The sequence below is a fragment of the Phascolarctos cinereus genome, unplaced genomic scaffold, assembly GCF_003287225.1.
Source record: "Phascolarctos cinereus isolate Bilbo 61053 unplaced genomic scaffold, phaCin_HiC Scaffold_5;HRSCAF=322, whole genome shotgun sequence".
NCBI classification, from domain to species: Eukaryota; Metazoa; Chordata; class Mammalia; order Diprotodontia; family Phascolarctidae; genus Phascolarctos; species Phascolarctos cinereus.
The window spans coordinates 256,377,353-256,396,644 of NW_027555958.1; the positions used below are offsets into that span (position 1 = coordinate 256,377,353).

At 38.5% G+C, this 19,292-nt stretch overlaps 3 pseudogenes; 2 read left to right on the plus strand and 1 right to left on the minus strand.

Annotated features, from left to right (window-relative positions):
- The first annotated feature begins 385 nt into the window (after positions 1 to 385).
- On the plus strand, positions 386 to 1,330 carry LOC110194449 (putative olfactory receptor 2W6 pseudogene; annotated as a pseudogene).
- A 5,724-nt stretch (positions 1,331 to 7,054) lies between these two features.
- Positions 7,055 to 8,011, plus strand: LOC110194231 (putative olfactory receptor 2W6 pseudogene; annotated as a pseudogene).
- An 8,736-nt stretch (positions 8,012 to 16,747) lies between these two features.
- LOC110194229 (trafficking protein particle complex subunit 9 pseudogene) lies at positions 16,748 to 17,388 on the minus strand (annotated as a pseudogene).
- Positions 17,389 to 19,292: the final 1,904 nt, after the last annotated feature.

The window sequence follows — 19,292 nt, forward strand, 5'->3', positions numbered from 1 at the left end:
AAAGAGCTTTTGTTTATGTGGGTTATAACCTACATTAATATATCTATTAATATTTATCATGTCAGAAAATAAAACATCTTAGTTTTATTATGAAAATAGTTTTGACCTTGAGGACCTTCTGAAAGGGTTTTAGGGATCTCCAGGCATATCTGAACCACACTTTGAGAACTTCTGATCTAGCATAACACTTTTCTGAATGATATGAGTCAATTAATGATAAAAAAAAACCCCTTTTTATTGCCTTGGGAAGTTACTCAATAAAGCCCTAATATTTGAATGGTGAAATATGTGTTTTTAATATTCTGAAGAAAAGGGGGCTTATATTCTGACTTTACTGTTTTTTCATTATAATTTTTTTTTTCTCCTTTGGTAGGTGGTGAAGGTGATGGGAAGGGGCAATGACAGCTCACTAGGAGAATTTATCCTAGTGGGTTTTTCTGACCGGCCCTGGTTAGAGCTGATTCTCTTTGCTTTTGTATTAATCTTCTACATCCTGTCTCTTTTGGGCAACATAACAATTATTGCATTGTCAATTGCAGATTCCCAACTACACACCCCTATGTACTTCTTCCTAGGCAATCTCTCTTTTCTGGACCTTTGCTTTACTACCAGCATTGTTCCCCAGCTGCTGTGGAATCTATGGGGTTCCAAGAAGACTATCAGCTACAATGGTTGTGTGGCCCAGCTCTATATTTACATGATGCTGGGTTCTACTGAGTGTGTACTCCTGTGTGTCATGTCTTATGACCTTTATGTTGCTGTCTGCAGACCCTTGCACTACACTGTTGTTATGAACCCAAGACTCTGCCTACAACTGATGGCTGTGTCCTGGTTCTGTGGTTTCCTCAATTCTTTTGTTATGTGCCCCCAGACCATGCAACTGGCACGTTGTGGACACCATCAGGTGGACCATTTCCTATGTGAGATGCCAGCCCTCATTGCCATGGCCTGTGAAGATACCACACTGGTTGAAGCTTTTGCCTTTATATTTGGTGTGATCCTCCTTCTGGTGCCCTTATCCCTGATTCTCACTTCCTATGGCATGATCACTGTGGCTGTGCTAAGGATCAAGTCAGCAGCAGGGCGTAGGAAGGCCTTCAGCACCTGCTCTTCTCACCTTATAGTGGTTTCCCTTTTCTATGGGACCATCATTTATATGTATCTTCAACCAGCCAATAGTTACTCTCAGGACCAGGGAAAGTTCCTCACCCTCTTCTACACTATTGTAACCCCTAGCATCAACCCACTTATCTATACCCTAAGGAACAAGGATGTGAAAGGGGCAATGAAAAAACTCTTGGGCTGGGAACAGGGGACAGGAGGAATGTGAGGATAAACTTTAAAAAAAAAATGTTTCCTTTTTAAACAGCATTCTTATGGGACACAAATTGTTTGCTTGAGTATTCCCTTAGAAATAATAATGATGTATTATCCTTCTATATTATGATAGCATTTCTTACCCACCATGAGCAAAGCATACACACATATGTATACGTATGAACATGTGTACACACACACACACACACACACACACACACATATATATATATATATATATATATATATATATATATATAATTTGGGCCGCCTTTACTGTAGGGAGCTGGCTTTGCACTGACTTTACCAGCCAGCTACACCTTCACAAAGTCCTCTTTTAAATGGCAAGTATTACAGATAGAAGATAAGCCATGGAAAGATGGAGCTAACTGGCATGGAGCTAATTGTGCATGACCTTGATTTCTTTGGTATGGCCCTGCATTCAGTTGCACTAAGTGTATAAATCAACCTCCTCAAAGAGAGCTGTTCTATATGCAGCCAAATCATCTATTTTCAGTTGTATACACCCATTATAACCATATACAAGGGGTCCATATAACCCTTGAAGTTAAGAAGGAATTCTTTGACTAGCTTATTCCCCTACTAGGCATCTGAATACCCAGAGTCATGCATGAGGTTTTAGAGAAGTTCCTCTCTGTTGTGACTGTAATGGTCACTTCAAAAGTCAATTCAAGAGTTCTTTGAATAAATATACTAGACACTGGAAAAGATATCAAAAATAGAAAATATAGTCCCTGCACTCAGAAAGCCTACCACTTTGTTGGAAATATATGACTTACACATGTGAAACTGGGAAATTATGTAATGCATGTAGACTGTTCTACATGAAGGAGTTCACAGAAAGATCATTGTAGCTTATATTATAGATTCACATAATCCATTAATCAGAGCTGGAAGTGAACTTAAAGATCATCATTCTAGTTCAAACCCTTGATTTTGAAAATAAAGAAGGACCTGGGTTCAGGGCCCAGCTCTACTCACTATTGCCTTTCATTTTAAAATCTTTGTGCCTCGGTCTCCTCATCTATAAAATGAGTGTCTTGAACAAGATGACCTTTGATGTCTCTTCTAGCTCTAAATCTATGAATTATGAAAAAAGAAGAAAGAGTTAAATTATTTTCTAAGGGTCATTTGCTAGTTAGTAGCAAAGTCAGGACTAGAATCTATATATGAACTCCTAGGATACTTTAAAAAACACAAATTATAACATACTCTGTCTCTTGAGGTACTTCCATGGGGTATGTGACTAAGGAAACCATGAAAGTTCACTGGCCAACCAGATGGAACCCTTACTATTTTAATATGGCTGACTAGAATTCATAGATCATGACAGATTATCTGTGGCCAGAGACTCCAGTATCCTGCCTCTTTTGCCATGCCATTACTTCACAGTTAAAACATTTTGACAAGTGTTAGGTTTGGTACCTCTGTACTACATGTATCCACTACTACTTTTCAAAAGTCTCTCAATCCATCATCTTCCCAAATAATAACTCTCATTTCTATGGCACTTAGTCATTTTTAAAGCACTTTCTTCACAACAACTCTGAGGTAGTAGAAGTGTTTTACATTTTCCCATTTGGCAGGGTGAAATTAAACAAACATGAAACTAATATTTATTAAGCATGGACTATGTGTTATACACATAAAATTTAAAGGAAAAAAAAACCAAAACAGTCCTTTCCCACAAGGAGCTTACAATCTATTGAGAAAACAACATGCACACATCTAAGTAAATATAACATTTATATGAACTAAATACAAGGTAACTGAGACATGCACAACAGGGATGGAGAGAGAGAGGGAGGTAGGGAGAGAGAGAGAAAAAAAAATACTAAGAACTTTAGATATTAGGAAGCATTCATCGTTAGAAAATGACTCCCGAGCTGTGAGCTATGCTTTCAAGGAAACTAGGAATTCAGTGAGGTAGAAGTGGGGAAGAATATGCATTCTAGGTATAGTGGACCACTTGTACAAAGAAACAGGAGAGGAGATGTAGTGTATAGGGAATAGCTGCTAGAGCAAATTGATGGAAAAAGAGACTATTTGAAGTAATAGGAAATAAGATTGAAGTGGTCGTGGGAACAAGTCATATGGCTTATAGATGCCAGAAATGTCATTCAAACTCATTTCCTGATTTTGATCCAGTATTCCAATTGTTAAATGGTAAGACAGAGTTATGGCAAGTGTTGGAAGGAGAATTAGTGGAGTGGGAAATGAATATTACTCTGGAAGAGTATACCTTATTTAAAAGGAACACATATGAGGGGCAATCAAATAATATAATATTTGAAGAGCATATAGTAGTTATTAGAAAATGTGAAGGACATTTGAGTGGGGATCAGAGTAAGGAGAAATAAAAATAACATTGTCATGGAAGTAAATGCAGATCATCTGGACAAAAAGAGGGGCTACATGAGTTTAGGAAATGTATCTATGACTAATTTGCCAAGTCGATAGGACATTGAAGTGATTGGAGTTTTCGTTTATATGCATATTTGCTGGAGCTCTATCTTTGTCCAAAGCAAAGCAGTTAATGAATTGATTTGCTTTAATGATAGTTTCATTATTTAAAGGTAGAAAAAAATTAACTAGGAAACACATTATTCTGCACCTGATTGTGACAAAGTAGAACTGTTTGGTGAAATAGAATTAGTGGGAACCTTGGACAAGCAAGGGGCAACTACATTTTAGAATTGTGATAGAAGAGGGTAAAGTCACACATAATAATCTTAAATATGTATCAACATATAGGGGAGCAGTGGTTCAGAGAAAGTAAAAATCAGATCCAATAGCTGAAAATTCTGTAGGCTAAGACAGCACAACAGTTATATAAAGTTCTAAAGAAATAAAATTCTAAAGATACAAATAAAAGTAATTCCAGTGAGGGAAGAAAGAGAAACTGTAGAGAGCAAAACAACTGCCCAAAGAGATCAATATAATTGTATAGGAAATTAATCAACCATCTTAGTTGTTTGTTTATTTTTTAAAGACATGTAGAAGATAAACAGAGGGCCAGGAAATGAATAAATTTTTAAAAATAAAACTATTTTAATAATAATAAATATTATTATTTATACAAATATAATATATTTATATTTAGCATATGATATTAATAATATGCAATAATATAATAATATCAATAAATATAAATTATATAAAAATAAATAAAAAATTTAAAATAAAAAATTAAGATTTTAAGTCATGTAAGAATAATGTCAGGAGCACTAAACAGCAGAATGAACTCATGCTGGTGATGAACACTATGAAGGACAAAAGAGAATTTTTAAAAATAGCTAAATTGGAGAAAAGAGGAAGATCAACGAAAGTTTAGGACACATTGTGATGAATAAAATGATAATAAAAGGCAATAGTAAGAAAGGAGAACTATTCAACACTAATTTTGCTTCTTTCTTTTATAAGAAGAATATTACTTAGAAAAGGAAATAAAAGAAAAAATGTAGTTAATGAAGAGTTGAAAGCCAAAATATTTTGATGAGATAGTAAGGCAGTGTCTAAATGTCCTCAATGGGATTAAATCACTAGACCATTTAACCAATTGCATCCAAGAATAATCAAAGAATTGGTAGGTAGGATTGATTGACCACTGTTTATATTTTGAAACATTATTAAGAACATCATGGTGCTATAGCATAGAAGAAGGGCAAATGTTCCAATTTTCACAAAAGAGAAAAGGGTGGTGTCTGTAAACTAAAAGTGAGTCAACTTGAATTTGAATACTGGAGAAATTCTAGACACACTTTTGAAGACGTAGCTGTTTTTTTCCCTCTTTTTTATTAATTTATTTTTAGTTTTCAACAATCACTTCCATAAGCTTTTTAGTTTTAAATTTTTCTCCCCTTCCCTCCCCACTTCCCTCCCCAAGATGGTGTGCAATCTGATACAGGAAAAGATATCTGATGAACATTGATTTATACTAAAATGCTTGGTGATGATAAAACAAAGATAGGCATAGGGACGACAATGAAAAATAAGTTGGAAAATATGGTTCAGAAATAAGAAACAAAAAAGTGGAAAGCCTATATAATGTACAGAAACCTAATGCTTATATTTCCTGAATACTTTCACCAGCCCCTTACTAATCATGGAAAATAATTCAGCTTAAGTATGTACATGGGAAAAATTATGTAAGTGAAGAATAGCTATTGTCCAGAGAGCTGATCCCCAGTGACTATACCTTAGGCATACTGCAAATGGATAAGTGTAGGATTGAATTGAGGAGTTGGAGAGTGGGCTGACTTATGTTCATGAAATTTTACAGTGATTTTAATGATGGAGGTCAGTTTTTGATTAAGCATTAAATGCATAAGCATGAGGATTCTGCAACCCTGGAATTATGAAAGTAAGGGGTGGAAGTTTGCTAGCCATTTGACAGAGATTAATATCTTTCAACTAGAGTTCCCAATCTCATGTCCTGTGAGTGACAGGATTTCTTTCAGTTCTTTTTGAAGCACTAGGGAAAGAGAAAGATTGGGCCTGATGTTTATGGTCTTTTCCATAGCTGAGTTCTTTGTAGTAAGAAGCCTATGATCTGAGTCTTTGGGTGTGGTCTAGGTCCTTGAGATAAGAGTAACCAACCACTCACTATTCACTATGTCATTTGGTGATGGCTGACAAATTGACAAGGTAGCTTACCTGAGTTTTATGATCAAGAGATACAATAAACATGACTAATACGGAAATATGTTTTGCATGACTGCGCATGTATAACCTATATCGATTTGCTTGCCTTCTCAATGAGGGAAAGAGGGAAAGAATTTGGAACTCAAAAGTTTTAAAAAATGAAAATTAAAGATTGTTTTTATATGTAGTTAGAAAAGAATACATTTAAAATGTAAAAATATTAATTAGAAAAATAAAATAATGGAGAGAAAGCAAAAGAGACAAATGGTAATGCCCCATAAAACCAGAGCAGGCGTCTCAATGAAAGTTCATAATTCATGCTAGTCTAGGCCATGGTCAAGGAGTTGGGCTGAACTGAATTTAGGGTTATCCATGCTTCTGCTTACTCTGGTTAGCATGGATAATTACAATTCATTGTAGTCATGCTTGATATCTTCCCACAGAGTTAGAGAGAGCCTATCAACGAAGGAATTTCACTCAACCTTTAATAGTTTCTGATATAGTTGATTACTTGGCAAAATGTATTTTCCCTTTTGGCTTCTGTCTTTTTGACCATGGCTATAGAAGTGGCTTTTGCATTGTATTTTTCCCTCCATGGTCGATTATTTTGGTAAGAACACTGTAGTCATGAAGCTGGAAATAAAGATCTTCATATGGGTCAGTTAACAGTAAGGTTTAGGGTAAAGAGTACTAGATTAAGATTCCAAAGATTTAGACTAGAATTCTAGCCATATCTGGGCAAGTTACTTAACTTATCTAAGTTTCAATATGTATATCTATAAATACTGTATAAGGCTTATGTGAGGAGAGTATTTTATAAACTATACATCAAAGTATAAATCATCAGGCATTTTATTACATGACCACAGGCTACCCCAAACCACCTAACAAGCTAGTTGGCAAACTGTCATTGACAACAAAGTGTGAAAGGATATTATTGACATGGTACAAATCCATTCCAATTTTGTGAAGACAACCCAAAGTTCAGGCCCCATGGATGCTGGTTCAGTAATATATACAAAGAAATATTGTACGCAAATAGCAACAAAATAATTTAACTCTTTGTGTAGGAAATATGACATTAAACGTGATGGAAACAGCCAATGAAACCTCTGAAGAATATTTCATCTTAATAGGTTTCTCTGACAGGCCAGTGCTTGAGATGATCCTCTTTGTTGTCAATCTAATTTTTTACTTTTTTGCTGTCACGGGCAACTCAACCATCATCCTGCTCTCTCTCCTGGACCCACAACTTCACACTCCCATGTACTGCTTCCTTAGTAACTTGTCTGTTTTGGACCTTTGCTACTCAACCAGCAGTGTCCCCCAGATGTTAGCAAACCTCTGGGGTCCCAGAAAAACCATCACATATATAGGCTGTGTGGTTCAACTTTTTGTCTTTCTCTCAGTGGGAGGTGTTGAATGCATTCTCCTGTCTGTCATGGCCTATGACCTTTTTGTAGAAGTCTGCAAACCCCTCCACTATATGGTCATCGTGCACCCCCAGCTGTGCTTACAGCTGGCTGCCTTAGCCTGGCTTAGTGGGCTTGCCAATTCGATTCTGATGTCTCCTCTCACCTTGTCACTTGAGCGGTGTGGTCACTGGCGTATCAACCACTTTGTATGTGAGATGCCAGCTTTGATACGGATTTCCTGTGTCAACACTAGTCAAGTAGAGGGCCTGGTCTTCTTCCTAGCCATCCCTATTGTTTTGGTGCCCCTCACCATGATCCTGGTCTCCTGTGGGTACATTGCTTCTGCTGTGTATAATATCAAGTCAGTAGCCGGGAGGAAGAAAGCCTTCAACACTTGTTTCTCACACATGATTGTTGTATCACTGTTCTATAGCAGCATCATCTACATGTACATGCAGACAGGCAATGCAGCCAGCCAGGACCAAGGCAAGTTCCTTACACTTTTCTACTGTCTGGTGATCCCTACCTTGAACCCTTTCATATACACTCTGAGAAACAAAGAAGTTAAAGGGGCAATGAGAAAGGTCCTGGGGAATGGCCCAGGCCCACACTGACACTAAGGAATGGGAGATGGGGGCCAGGAAATCACTAGACCTTCAGGTATCTGATTTTAAGAATCAAAGTTTCTTCATCCTGTATTAGGGCACTAAAGTGCTGTTAATTCATAAACTTGTACTGTTCATTATACAAACATTTATTAGGGCACTAAAGTGAGATCAGAGTGGTGAATTTTCATGGGACTAAGAATGGAGCAAGGTAAATCTGAGGCAAAATTTGTTTTCCTTCTCCATTTTTGGTGTTGTACAGGTGCCCTTATCTTTCTGGGTCTGCCATCTACTAATGTCCTCATGCTGCTCTCTGGATGTCTGGGGCCCAGGGCTCTCCCTTCCCCCCCCCCCGGGTACTCCATTTGAATTTACCCTCTCGGGTGGATGCTCCATAGTGTCTCCTCATTACTCCAGGTTTCTATCTGTTGCTAAATATTATCTACCAAATAAGTAGATATCTATGGAATCTGCATAGAATAAGGGTAATGTTGAAACCATACTAGCTCTTAGTCACCATGGCTTTGATTTCCAGATTATTTTCCTTAATGCTCCATTCTTGAATTTTTGAAGCTTATTTTTTACTGAGAGGAACCAACATATTCATGGGTAAACAAACACAATTTGTTTTAAAATAAATGAAAATCAATGTTGAGGAGGTCCCTAGGAAGTGATATGTAAGTTGAGCTTTAAAGGGAGAAAGAGGCTCTGGGGGTGGAGGTGAGAAGAAAGCTTTCTAGGTATGGAACGCTGACAATATGACACAAAGTCATACCCAGGAGATGAAACGTCATTTACTGGAAATAGCAAGTAAGCCAAATTATCTAGAATTGTGTGTGTGTGTGTGCATGCATGTGTGCATTTGTGAGTAATCCATAATCAGCCTAGAAAGATAGGCTATAGCCAGATTGTGAAGGATTTTATATTAAATAGTTTTATTTTATACTGGTGGCAATAGGGATCCATCAAAGTTCCTCGAGCAGGGGAATGGGTTAAGTCCATAGAAGAGGTAAAAATATAAAGCGCTGGTAGATTTTCTGACTAGAGGATTAATGAAGACTTCAAGGAGTAAGTTACATCTGAACTAGGCAATAAAAGATTTTAAAAATCAGAGTTAAAGAGTGGACTAATGAGAAAGGACCAGAGAAGATAATTAGGTAGGTTTAACTGTGTACTTCTGGAAACAATGACTTTAAGATAGTGGATAGAGCACTGAATAAGGCCTGGCTATGCTGCTAACTAGTTGTGGCACGTTGAGCAAGCAATTTTTGCCTTTCTAAGCCTTGATTTTTTTTTCCTCTGTGAAATAAAAAAGTTGCTCTAAATTGTTTTCTCCCAACTCTAAAACTGATTTTTCTTTTTTTTTCTAACCCTGAAGAGTGACATAATTTCATAGAAATTTCAGGCCAGAGAGGAGAAAATGGAGAAACAGTGGAAGATCAATGGAGGTTGCTATAATTAAGATGGTGTGGTGTTGGGGTTAGGGATTAGTGGTGAAACTGGAGGAACTCTACTTATCCTATTTATCTGGCAGGAAGAGTAAAAAGGTGAAATCACATAACAAATCAGACTAGAAAAACCCAGACAATTAGTAAGAAGGGTCCAGTTAAGTTGTGGTTTAGATGGCATCTATGTGAAACAGTGGTTAGAATATAGGGCCTGGAGTCAGGAAGACTTGAGTTCATATCCAGTCTCATCCATTTACTATGTGACCATGGGCAAGTCATTTAACCTCTGTCTACCCCCATAAAAGGAGAATCACTAGAGCACCTACCTCACAAGGCTGTTGTGAGGATCAAATGGTATAACTATAAAACACAGCATAGCTTCTGTCATATAATAAATACTTAATGAATGCCTGTTTCCTTGCCTTAATTTCAATACTTACCAGTGTTAATAGTCAAAGGAAACATAATAGACTCATCGTGGTCAATTCCTGAAAGAGTAGGTCAAACCAATGAGCATTTATTAAACACCAGATGCTATAAACACCAGCAATTACTGGACAAAGTAGGTGAATCCCTACTTAATCTCAAAATACTTTTATGCAAAACCTGGCACAGTTAAAGATAAGTAGTCTTGCTCGTGGTGGTACTACTAAGAATTAAAAAAGGAAAAAATGCAAGAAATATTTCATTTATAAGATTAACATAACACTAACTGTGTGACTCTGGGCAAGTCACTTAATCCCAATTCAAATACAAAAAAAAAAAATTAACAAAAACAAGTTCTCCCACTCACAATTTTGCCCATGGCAAACATCCAGGTTTCATTAAAGCATCTTTATCCTCTTCTTTCTACTCAATTTAGCCTTTCAGTGTCAGATCTTCCCTTCCATATTACTTGTCCTCCCCAGTACCTCCCTTATTTATAATCTCCTTATTTCTGCCAAAACAGGAAAGCATCTTATACAATAATTTAGAGTCTAAAAGCAATTCATTTACCTTAACGTGCTAAGTCTCCAGGAATTTTCATTTTACCCTTCGGGTTGGGGTACACAGACACACACACATACATATGTACTTATGTGTGGGTGTATATATGTATATATAATCATAGAGGATTGTCAGAATGGACTAGTTGACTAGAAGTGGACCAGAAAGTCAACCAATGTCTCTTCCAATTCTAAAATTCTATTATTCTGAATGGAAATGCATAGGTGATAGGTTGGTGAAAATGGGGGAGAGGGTTTGCATCTAGCCACTACCCCCTTTAGTCCCACCTATTCCCTTATGCAAAATATGTAAAATCCTGGCATAGACCATTGTAATTACGCCCTATTTAATTAAATAGAATGAATTTTCCCCATGAAGCTATTTCTGCTAGTAGACACATTCTTGCAGTTGCATCTGCAGAGGAAGATCTTGTCCCTACAACTTGATTTAGCCTCCGACCTACTTATCCTAAAACCCATTGAAGTTGAGGTTCCCCTTGACCCTATAGTTCCTCCCCCTCACTGATGTGATACTGTTTTGTCACATAATTAGGAATGAAAAGGGAAGAGACCAGGGCAATAGGTTCCATCTTAAAACATGCTATATGTGGCAGTACTCTTTATAAATGAGTTACTCCACTGCTTACCTTAGGCAGATCTTCATGAACAAAAGTCAAAGGCAGCTCCTGTGCCATTTCTAAATGCTAACATACATAGTCATTACAAAACGCATTGATCCTCCTGCTTCCCTGTGGCAAGAATGTGTCTGGCATAGTTTTTGTTGTATCTTTTACATTCCTCTGTTCTCCTGACAGAGAGATGGATTAACTTTATTTCTTTTTGTTCCTGCATGGCTTTATGAAAGTCTCTTATTTATTTTTCTTCCTAATTAATTCATATCACTATGAGGTATATAATAGCTTCTCTCCTTTCTTTTCTACATGAGTAAATTGACTATTTGCAGGAAGAGTTCTATGTTGAGCAGTTCCTGCCTGGAGTAGTGCTTACTTTCAAGGGTAGAAGGATATTTTGTAGACAGTCCTTCCAGATCTTCTAAACAGACTGCTTATAGTTGCAGGACTTCCAACTTCCTTCCCTCTTCTTCCATTTTTCAAAAAATCTCTTGCAAATCCTGGGAAGAATTCTTTCCCAAAGTTTCTATTACAACTCCTACAAGTGAAACAGGGAAGAGAGGGAGAGATTTGAAGGAGAAGTCATGTCAAGGGCAAAGACAGAGCAACTGGTAGGGAGTTGAATCCAAGAAATCTCTTTTAGGATATGTGTCAGCCTGAATGAAGCTGGTAAGGGTGAAGAAACAGCACTAGCTATTTAAAAAGTAAAAAGAGAAAGAGTATAAAGCTTTTATTCTGGATAAGTAATAATAAACTATTAGATTGTAAGCTCCTTGAGGGCAGGGACTATCTTTTGTCTCTTTTTGTATCATTTAGCACAGTGCCTGGTACACAGTAGGCACTTCATAAATGTTGATTGAGGGATTGATTAATTGATTAAACTAATTGAAGTCATTTATGTAACTTCAGCATTTATTGCTAATTGCCACTAAGCACAATGGCTGTAGCATAAATAAACAAAATACCTAGAATATTAAATATAATATGGAAAATCTGAATGTGTTAATACATGTACAGTGTGTTGACATATGTATGTATGTTTGTGGAAGTATGCATAGGCCTTTTAATATCTCTCTTCCCTTTTGTTGCTAGACTCCTTGAGAAAGCTATCTACAATAGTTGCCTCCACTTTCTGCCTTTCACTGACTTTTTAGCTTTCTACAGTTTAGTTTCTCACCTCATCATTCAGTCAAAACTGCTCTCTACAAATTCAACAGCCTTTTCCCCATATTCATCCTTCTTAGCTTTTCTGCAGCCTTTAACACAGCAAATTATCCTCTTCTCCTTGATATTCTCTCCTTTGTAGGTTTTTGTGATATTACTCTCTCCTGTTTTTCCTTCTGCTTGTTTGACAGCTCCATCTCTGTCTCCATTGCTGGATAATCATCTAGGTCACATCCACTAACCATGGGTGTCCCACAGGGACCATGTCCTGAGCCTTCTTCTCTTGTCCTTCTACACTATTTCACATGGTGATCTCATCAGCTCCCATGGTTGCTTATCAATTATCATCTCTCAGATCTAGTTGACTAGGCATATTCTCTCTGCTGACCTTTACTTTCAGATCTCCAAATAGCTTTTAGACATCTCAAATTGGATGTCTCACAGACATTTGAAACTCAGTATGTTCAAAATGAAACAAATAATTTCCCCCCAAATATTCTCCTATAATAACTTCTCTATTATAGTTAGGTACCATCATCATCCTAGTCACCTAAACTGACAACCTAAACGTCATCATCAGCTTCTCACTCTTACTCTCCCCATTGCTCCTGTTTACTCACTTCTCTGACACTGCAATCTCCTTGTTACAAATTCTCATCACTTCACACCTGAACCATTGCAAAAGCAATTGACCAAAAAATTGACCAATGTTTTCACTGATCTCCTTGCATCAAGTTTCTCCTTACTCCAATCCATCTACTAAACTGTCAGACTGATCTTCCTAAAATGTGTGTCTGATCATATCATCCTCCACATTCAATAAACTTTACTGGCTCACTATTACCACCAGAATCAAATATAAAATCATTTATTTAGCTCCAAAGTCCTTTTTAACCTGGTCTCCTTCTACATTCCCTCTGTATACACTTTGATTTAACGACATTGGCCCCCTTGCTGTTTCTCAAAAAAATGTTCCATCTTCTGACTTCTCTAGCATTTTCAGTGGATGTCCCCCATGCCTAGAACTCTATACTTTCTCGTCTTTCCTCCTGGATTACCTGACTTCATTCAAGTGTTAGATCAAATCTCATCTTCTGCAAGAATCTTTTCCCAGACCTCCTTAAGTTTAATGCCTTCCCTCTGAGATTACCACCAATTTATCCTGTATATATTTTGTTTATACATAGTTTTTTTTTTGCATGTTGTCTCCCCCATTAGATTGTGAGCTTCTTGACAGCAGGGACCGTTTTTTCTTTGTATACCTGGCTGTTAGCACAATCTTTGTCACATAGTGGGCACTTAATAAATGCTTGATTTTTTTAAATTGCTCTTTTAAAAATAAATGATTATTTTTTAACATTCTTTTATTTTTAAATTTTGAGTTCCAAATTCTCTTCTTCCCTCTCACCACTCTAACATCCATCAAAATGGCAAGCAAACTGATATCAATTATACATGTGAAATCATGAAAAACATATTTCCATATTAGGCATATCTCAAGAAAAGAAAAAAAATAAAGCAAGAAAATCATGCTTCAATATGCGCTTAGAGTTCATCAGTTCTCTCTCTCTGGAAGTGGATAGCATTTTTTTCCATCATGAATTCTTTGGAATTGTCTTGGATCATTGTACTAATTATAATAGCCAAGTCTTTCATAGTTGATCATTATTACATCTTGCTGTTACTATGTGCAATGATCTCCTAGTTCCTCTCACTTCACTTTTCATCAGTTTATATAGGTTTTGCTTTTTTTCCCCTGAGACCTCCTCATCATCATTACTTATAGAATAATAGTATTCCATCACAATCATATGCCATTATCTTTTTTTTTCTCAGTCAAAGACAAGGTTTATTAGAACATCCATCATATTGGCCAGACTCTTAAGGAATCTAAGCATTTGTATCACTAATACAAGTAGGCTAGATTTTAAGAATCTGAGCAGTGTCTATATTTTAAGAATCTGAACACCTTAATGGAGACAAGATGAATCTTATATACAGAAAGACTATGAGAGGGATCTGAGAGGGGCTAAGTAGTCTAGGGTGACTGGAGGAGGGGTCTAAGGAGGATCTGGATGGAAGTGGCCAGTAATGGAGTGAACAGAATGCCAGGGACTTGGAGCAAAAAGTCAAGGGAGAATGAAGTCTAGATAGGATTAAGGGTGGGAAGTGGTCAGGGACAATCAGGAGGTTACAGAACAGAATTGGGAGATTTGTGGTGTAGCTAAAATGAAAGACGAGTTGAGTGGATTACAGCCTCAGGCAACTGCTAGAGATTTGGGGAAAGTCCAGGAATTTTCTTTTTTGGGGTCCAGATCCCAAAGACATGGTCTTTTCCTTTTAGGGATTCAGATCCCATCCCAATTATTCCCCCCTCAAACAAATGGGACCAAAATTATTTTGGGGTAAGGGGCAAAGGTCTTGGCTTCTGAAACTGTCCCTGCCTGGAGGGGGCTCCAAAGAGGAGACTGACTGGAACTGAGTACAGGCTGCATCCAGGAGACAATGGAGGCACATTGGCTGGTACCTGCTGTTTGCTACCAACTGTAGGTGAATGACCTGCAGTCTAGAAGACACAAATGTGACAGAAAAGACTGCAGGGCCCAGATATAGGGAGAAGTAAAAGTGTAAGAGCCCCATTAAAATAATTTACATTTGACCTGCAGGATTATCTGATCTTGTTACTCTTTCTAAAGTTTAATTAATACTTTTGCAGGTAGAAGTTTTCCACTTCTGGGTTCAATAGGTATAGAAATGAATTTGCCAGAGGCTGACTTTCACTTCAGTCATCACTCAAATTCTCCTTCCCAAACCAAACCGAAGATGTTTCTGATTTAGTTTTAGTTGTTTAGGGGTATTGAATGACTATACATTTAGGTCAAAAGAGCAAGATCTCACACACTTGCATTGATCTTTTACTGACCACTTGCTCTGATTGTAGAAATTTGCTGTAAAAGGATAAAACAGGACTAGATTTAGGGCCCAGATATAACAGGATAAAACATCCTTAGCTCTGTCCGGATTCAAATAATTCGTTTTCCAACTATGCAGTATCAAATCCACCTCATAGCCAGTCTCAGGAAGAGCAAAGTGGGTAACATTCTTTTCAAAGGAACATAATGGGGAAACTGAGCCAGGAGGATCCCATCTTAGACTGAGGCTAAAATTGTCCTCTCAGCTTTTCCCGATGCTGGCTTCCCACCAGTATTACATTCTCTCTGAGTAGCTTGTGGCATTTCTCTCAGATGCTGGATTATTGATTAGATAGATTATTATGATCCATCAGACAACTCAAAATAAAATGCCATGAGCTTTTACCTCAAGCTGCAAGTTTCACTCATCACAACTTAGGAAAAACTTTTCCAGGATTTACATTTCAAATTTAAATTCAAATTCAAATTTAAATTCTGGTGTAAAAAGCCAATCATTAAAGATTATTTCCATATATTTGCAAATTCTTAACAAGACAGCACCTAGACTTTACCCAGGGAGGGAAGGCACAGAGATGGGCCTTTGCGGTGGAGAGGAAACTGTTGATATTGATGACAACCTCTCTCACCCCATTAAATGGCATAAGGACTCCCAAGATGCCTGGTTAGCTGTCAATCTGGAAAAAGTCTGAAATTATCTAGGGAAGCCCTGAACTTCCCAGGGAGAAATGAGGAGTGTTTAGTTTGATTTCTTTCTCTGGGAAGAAGCTGCTCTTCTTTTAGATGTAACCCCTAGGGAAGTTGCCTTTAGAAATGACTTCATGCCCACCATCACCCTTACCCTGCCTTTTCTCTGGGACTCTGTAGCCGAAAGGACTGCTTGTCAGTTGGGATAGCAGTTTTTGCCTAGAACTAAGCTATAATTGGGGTGAAAGGGGTATAGAAATATCAAGGCCCTCTAAGGCTAAAGCTGTGTTTGAGTTGACTGATCACCTGGCCCGTAGTAGTCTCTAAGTGATCCCCTAGCCCTCATTTAAAAAGCTAAGGGAGGCAGCCCTGGGTTTGAAAGGCTAGTTTTCCCATCTCAGGTGTGATGTGTTGCTGGCCACACCACTGCAGGGCATAGCCCATAAACAGATTCCTCAGTCTATGAGCTATAATAACATTCCCCTATTGCCAGCATAACTCAAGGGCTGAGGATATTTTGTACGAAAATAAGAAGGGAGGAACTAGATATAACCTGACTGTCACTTTGAGTAAAGATTGAGAAAGCCAGGGGTAAAGGGACAAGGATTGAGATGGGTTTGGGACGGCAGCCCACCTTCTGTTCCCTCAACCTGGCTTTCAGAGAATGTTTGTGTTGGGGAGAGAGAACCCATGTGCGTGTATACCCTTCAGAATGTGTGGAGGTTGGGAACAGGTTGCTGGTACAGCTGCCTCAATGATGGACCTCTCTTACTGCCCTTTTTTAGGATGTTGGGTACTTAGCCTTGGGAAGAAATGGGGTTCAGAGGTCAATGTGGGGTCCAAATGGCATGTGGGCTAGGCAGTTTCCAGTCTGCCTGAGCCCATGTGATCTTGGCCTTCAAGCTTGCAGGTCAGGCCCTTGGACTTGGATGTGGCTGCTGGGCAGGCAGAACCAGGACAATGGCAGCTCCTCACTTGGTGGTGTCTTCATGGAACTTGATATTTAGGTAGAAGTCACCAGTGTAGAGGAAGAGGAGGGCACCTAGGCACACAGAGTTCTCTGTTGGTCAAACCGAGTCAACGTAAAAGGTGTTGAAGCCCATGAAGGTGATGGCATCCTGAAGCTCATAGTTGTGCACACTATTCTGCCAGTCTTGATAGGGTTTCACTAGGGCAAAGGGTCCCATGTTTTGCTTGCTCCAATTGGTTAGCCGCACTTCAAGTGGGATGGGGTCACCAACTCGGCAGTCTGCCACAAAGTCACCATCACACAGCTGTCCATCCACCAGCATATCCCACTGCAAAGGAGCCAACTGGAGATGCTCCAGGACCAGCTGGTTGAGGATCTCCTCAACACTTGCTTCCCCATTTTGCTTCAAAGATGGGATATTCCAGTGGATATCTAACTTGCTGTTGATCTCCAAACCCAGGGTTTCCTGCCTCTCCTCTTCAAGTTGTTTAGGGTTTGTAAACTGAGTCCTTTCCACAGGAGACTCTGGGAAAACTCTTAAAGTTGAACTTGTCTACTTGAATTGCCATTCTTCTAAGTTATCTTTGGCATTTGTGGGTTGAGAATTCTGGAAACTACCACAGCTGCAAATGATTCAGTCCCCGAGGCCTGTTCCAGGTTTTCTGGGGTCCCATCTTTGCCAGCATGGCCCACGCTGAATTGTGCTCCTCTCCCAGCCTGGCACAACAGACATTTCCCATCAATCATCCAGGTTGTCTTAGGCTGGAAATTTGTTTCACTCTGTCTTTTTGTGGGTTCTGCTGCTCTAGAATTTGTTTAGAGTCATTTTTTACAGGTATTTGGAAGGATTTGGGAGAGAGCTCAAACAAGTCACTGATTTTACTCTATCATCTTGGCTCTGCCCCTCCCCCCCAAATCTTCTATGCCATAATAGCTATCTATGGTTAGGTTCTTTTTCCTTTAATCACTCATTTTTATTTTGTTTTGTTTTATTTTATTCTCAGCAGTTTATTATTCTAATTGGGTTATAATCTTGAGTTATGAGTAGTAGTGCCCCATGCCTCAGGTTTTCCTAAGAATTGTTATTTTCTGATTCTGTCCAGGGACCCAATCTTAGATACTCCCCTCCTCCCCTAAGCCACAATTAGGGCCTCTAACCATGCTCTTCTGAGAATTCAGTACCTCACTCACTGGCTTGTGCTCTCTGCTCTTTGCCCACAGCCATAGCCTGGGATCATGTCTTGTCAGTACCGCTAGGCCTTGCATACAGAATCAGTGAGAGTTTTTCAATCTTCCTCCACTACTGCACTGATAGTAAATTATTTGCAATTTCATGTACAATTTTTTAAATTATACAATACTGTGGAAATTTTTGTTTTATTTCATAAATTAAAAAAAAAAGGCGATAAGCCAAGATTAAACTGGAGGGAGAGTTGGTGCACAACTTTTTGTTCAGGGATGATTGTGCATTCATTGCAGCTTCTGAGGCTGAGATACAACAAAGTATGGATCAATTTTCTGCCGCCTGTGATAATTTTGGCTTAACAATTAAGAAAACAGAGGTTCTTCACCAGCCGATACCACAACATCCATACATGGAACCATTGGTTACAGCAAACGGAGAAGCTTTGAAGGTTGTGGATAAGTTCACTTACCTTGGCAGTATACTTTCCAGGGTTGTACACATGGATGATCAGGTTGATGCATGCATTGCCAGAGCTAGTTCAGTGTTTAGCAGGCTCCAAAGTAAAGTGTGGGAGAGAAGAGGTAGATTGCCTGCAAAACTAAAGGTCTGTAGACCAGTTATGCTGATCTCATTGTTGTATGCCTGTGAAACCTGAACAGTACACCAGTGCCATGCCAGGAAACCAAATCACTTCCATTTGAATTGCCTTGAGAAGATTCTGAGAAGATAGGGTAATGAACACTGAGGTCCTTTCTTAAGCTGAACTGCCAAGCATTCAAGGTCTACTATGGAGAGTGCAACTCTGATGGGCTGCACATGTTGTTCAAAAGCCAAATGTATGTTTGCCTAAAAGACTGTTTTACAGAGAACTCACATGGAGAGCAGAAGAAGTAATACAAGGATGCTCTCAATGTCTCTCTAAAGCACTTTGGAATGGGTTGTGAGACATGGGAGACACTGGCCCAGGACCATCCAGCATGGTGTGCCCACATCAAAGAAGGCACTGTGCTCAATGAGCAAAGCAGAGTTGCAGTAGCTCAAAAGAAACATGAGATATACAAATTTACACATATTTCCACTCCAAATGTTCATATGAACTGTTTGTGCCCAAACTGTGGTAGAGCTTTTCAAGCTCATATTAGTCTGAGCAGCATAGTCAAACACAGTATCCCTTGATCCCAGCATGATGTTGTCATTTTGGTCCTCTTTAAGAATGAAGAACAACAACCAAGTATTGATAACATAGCTTACAGGGAGAAGTGAGAAAAAGAGCCCTCTCCATCATTG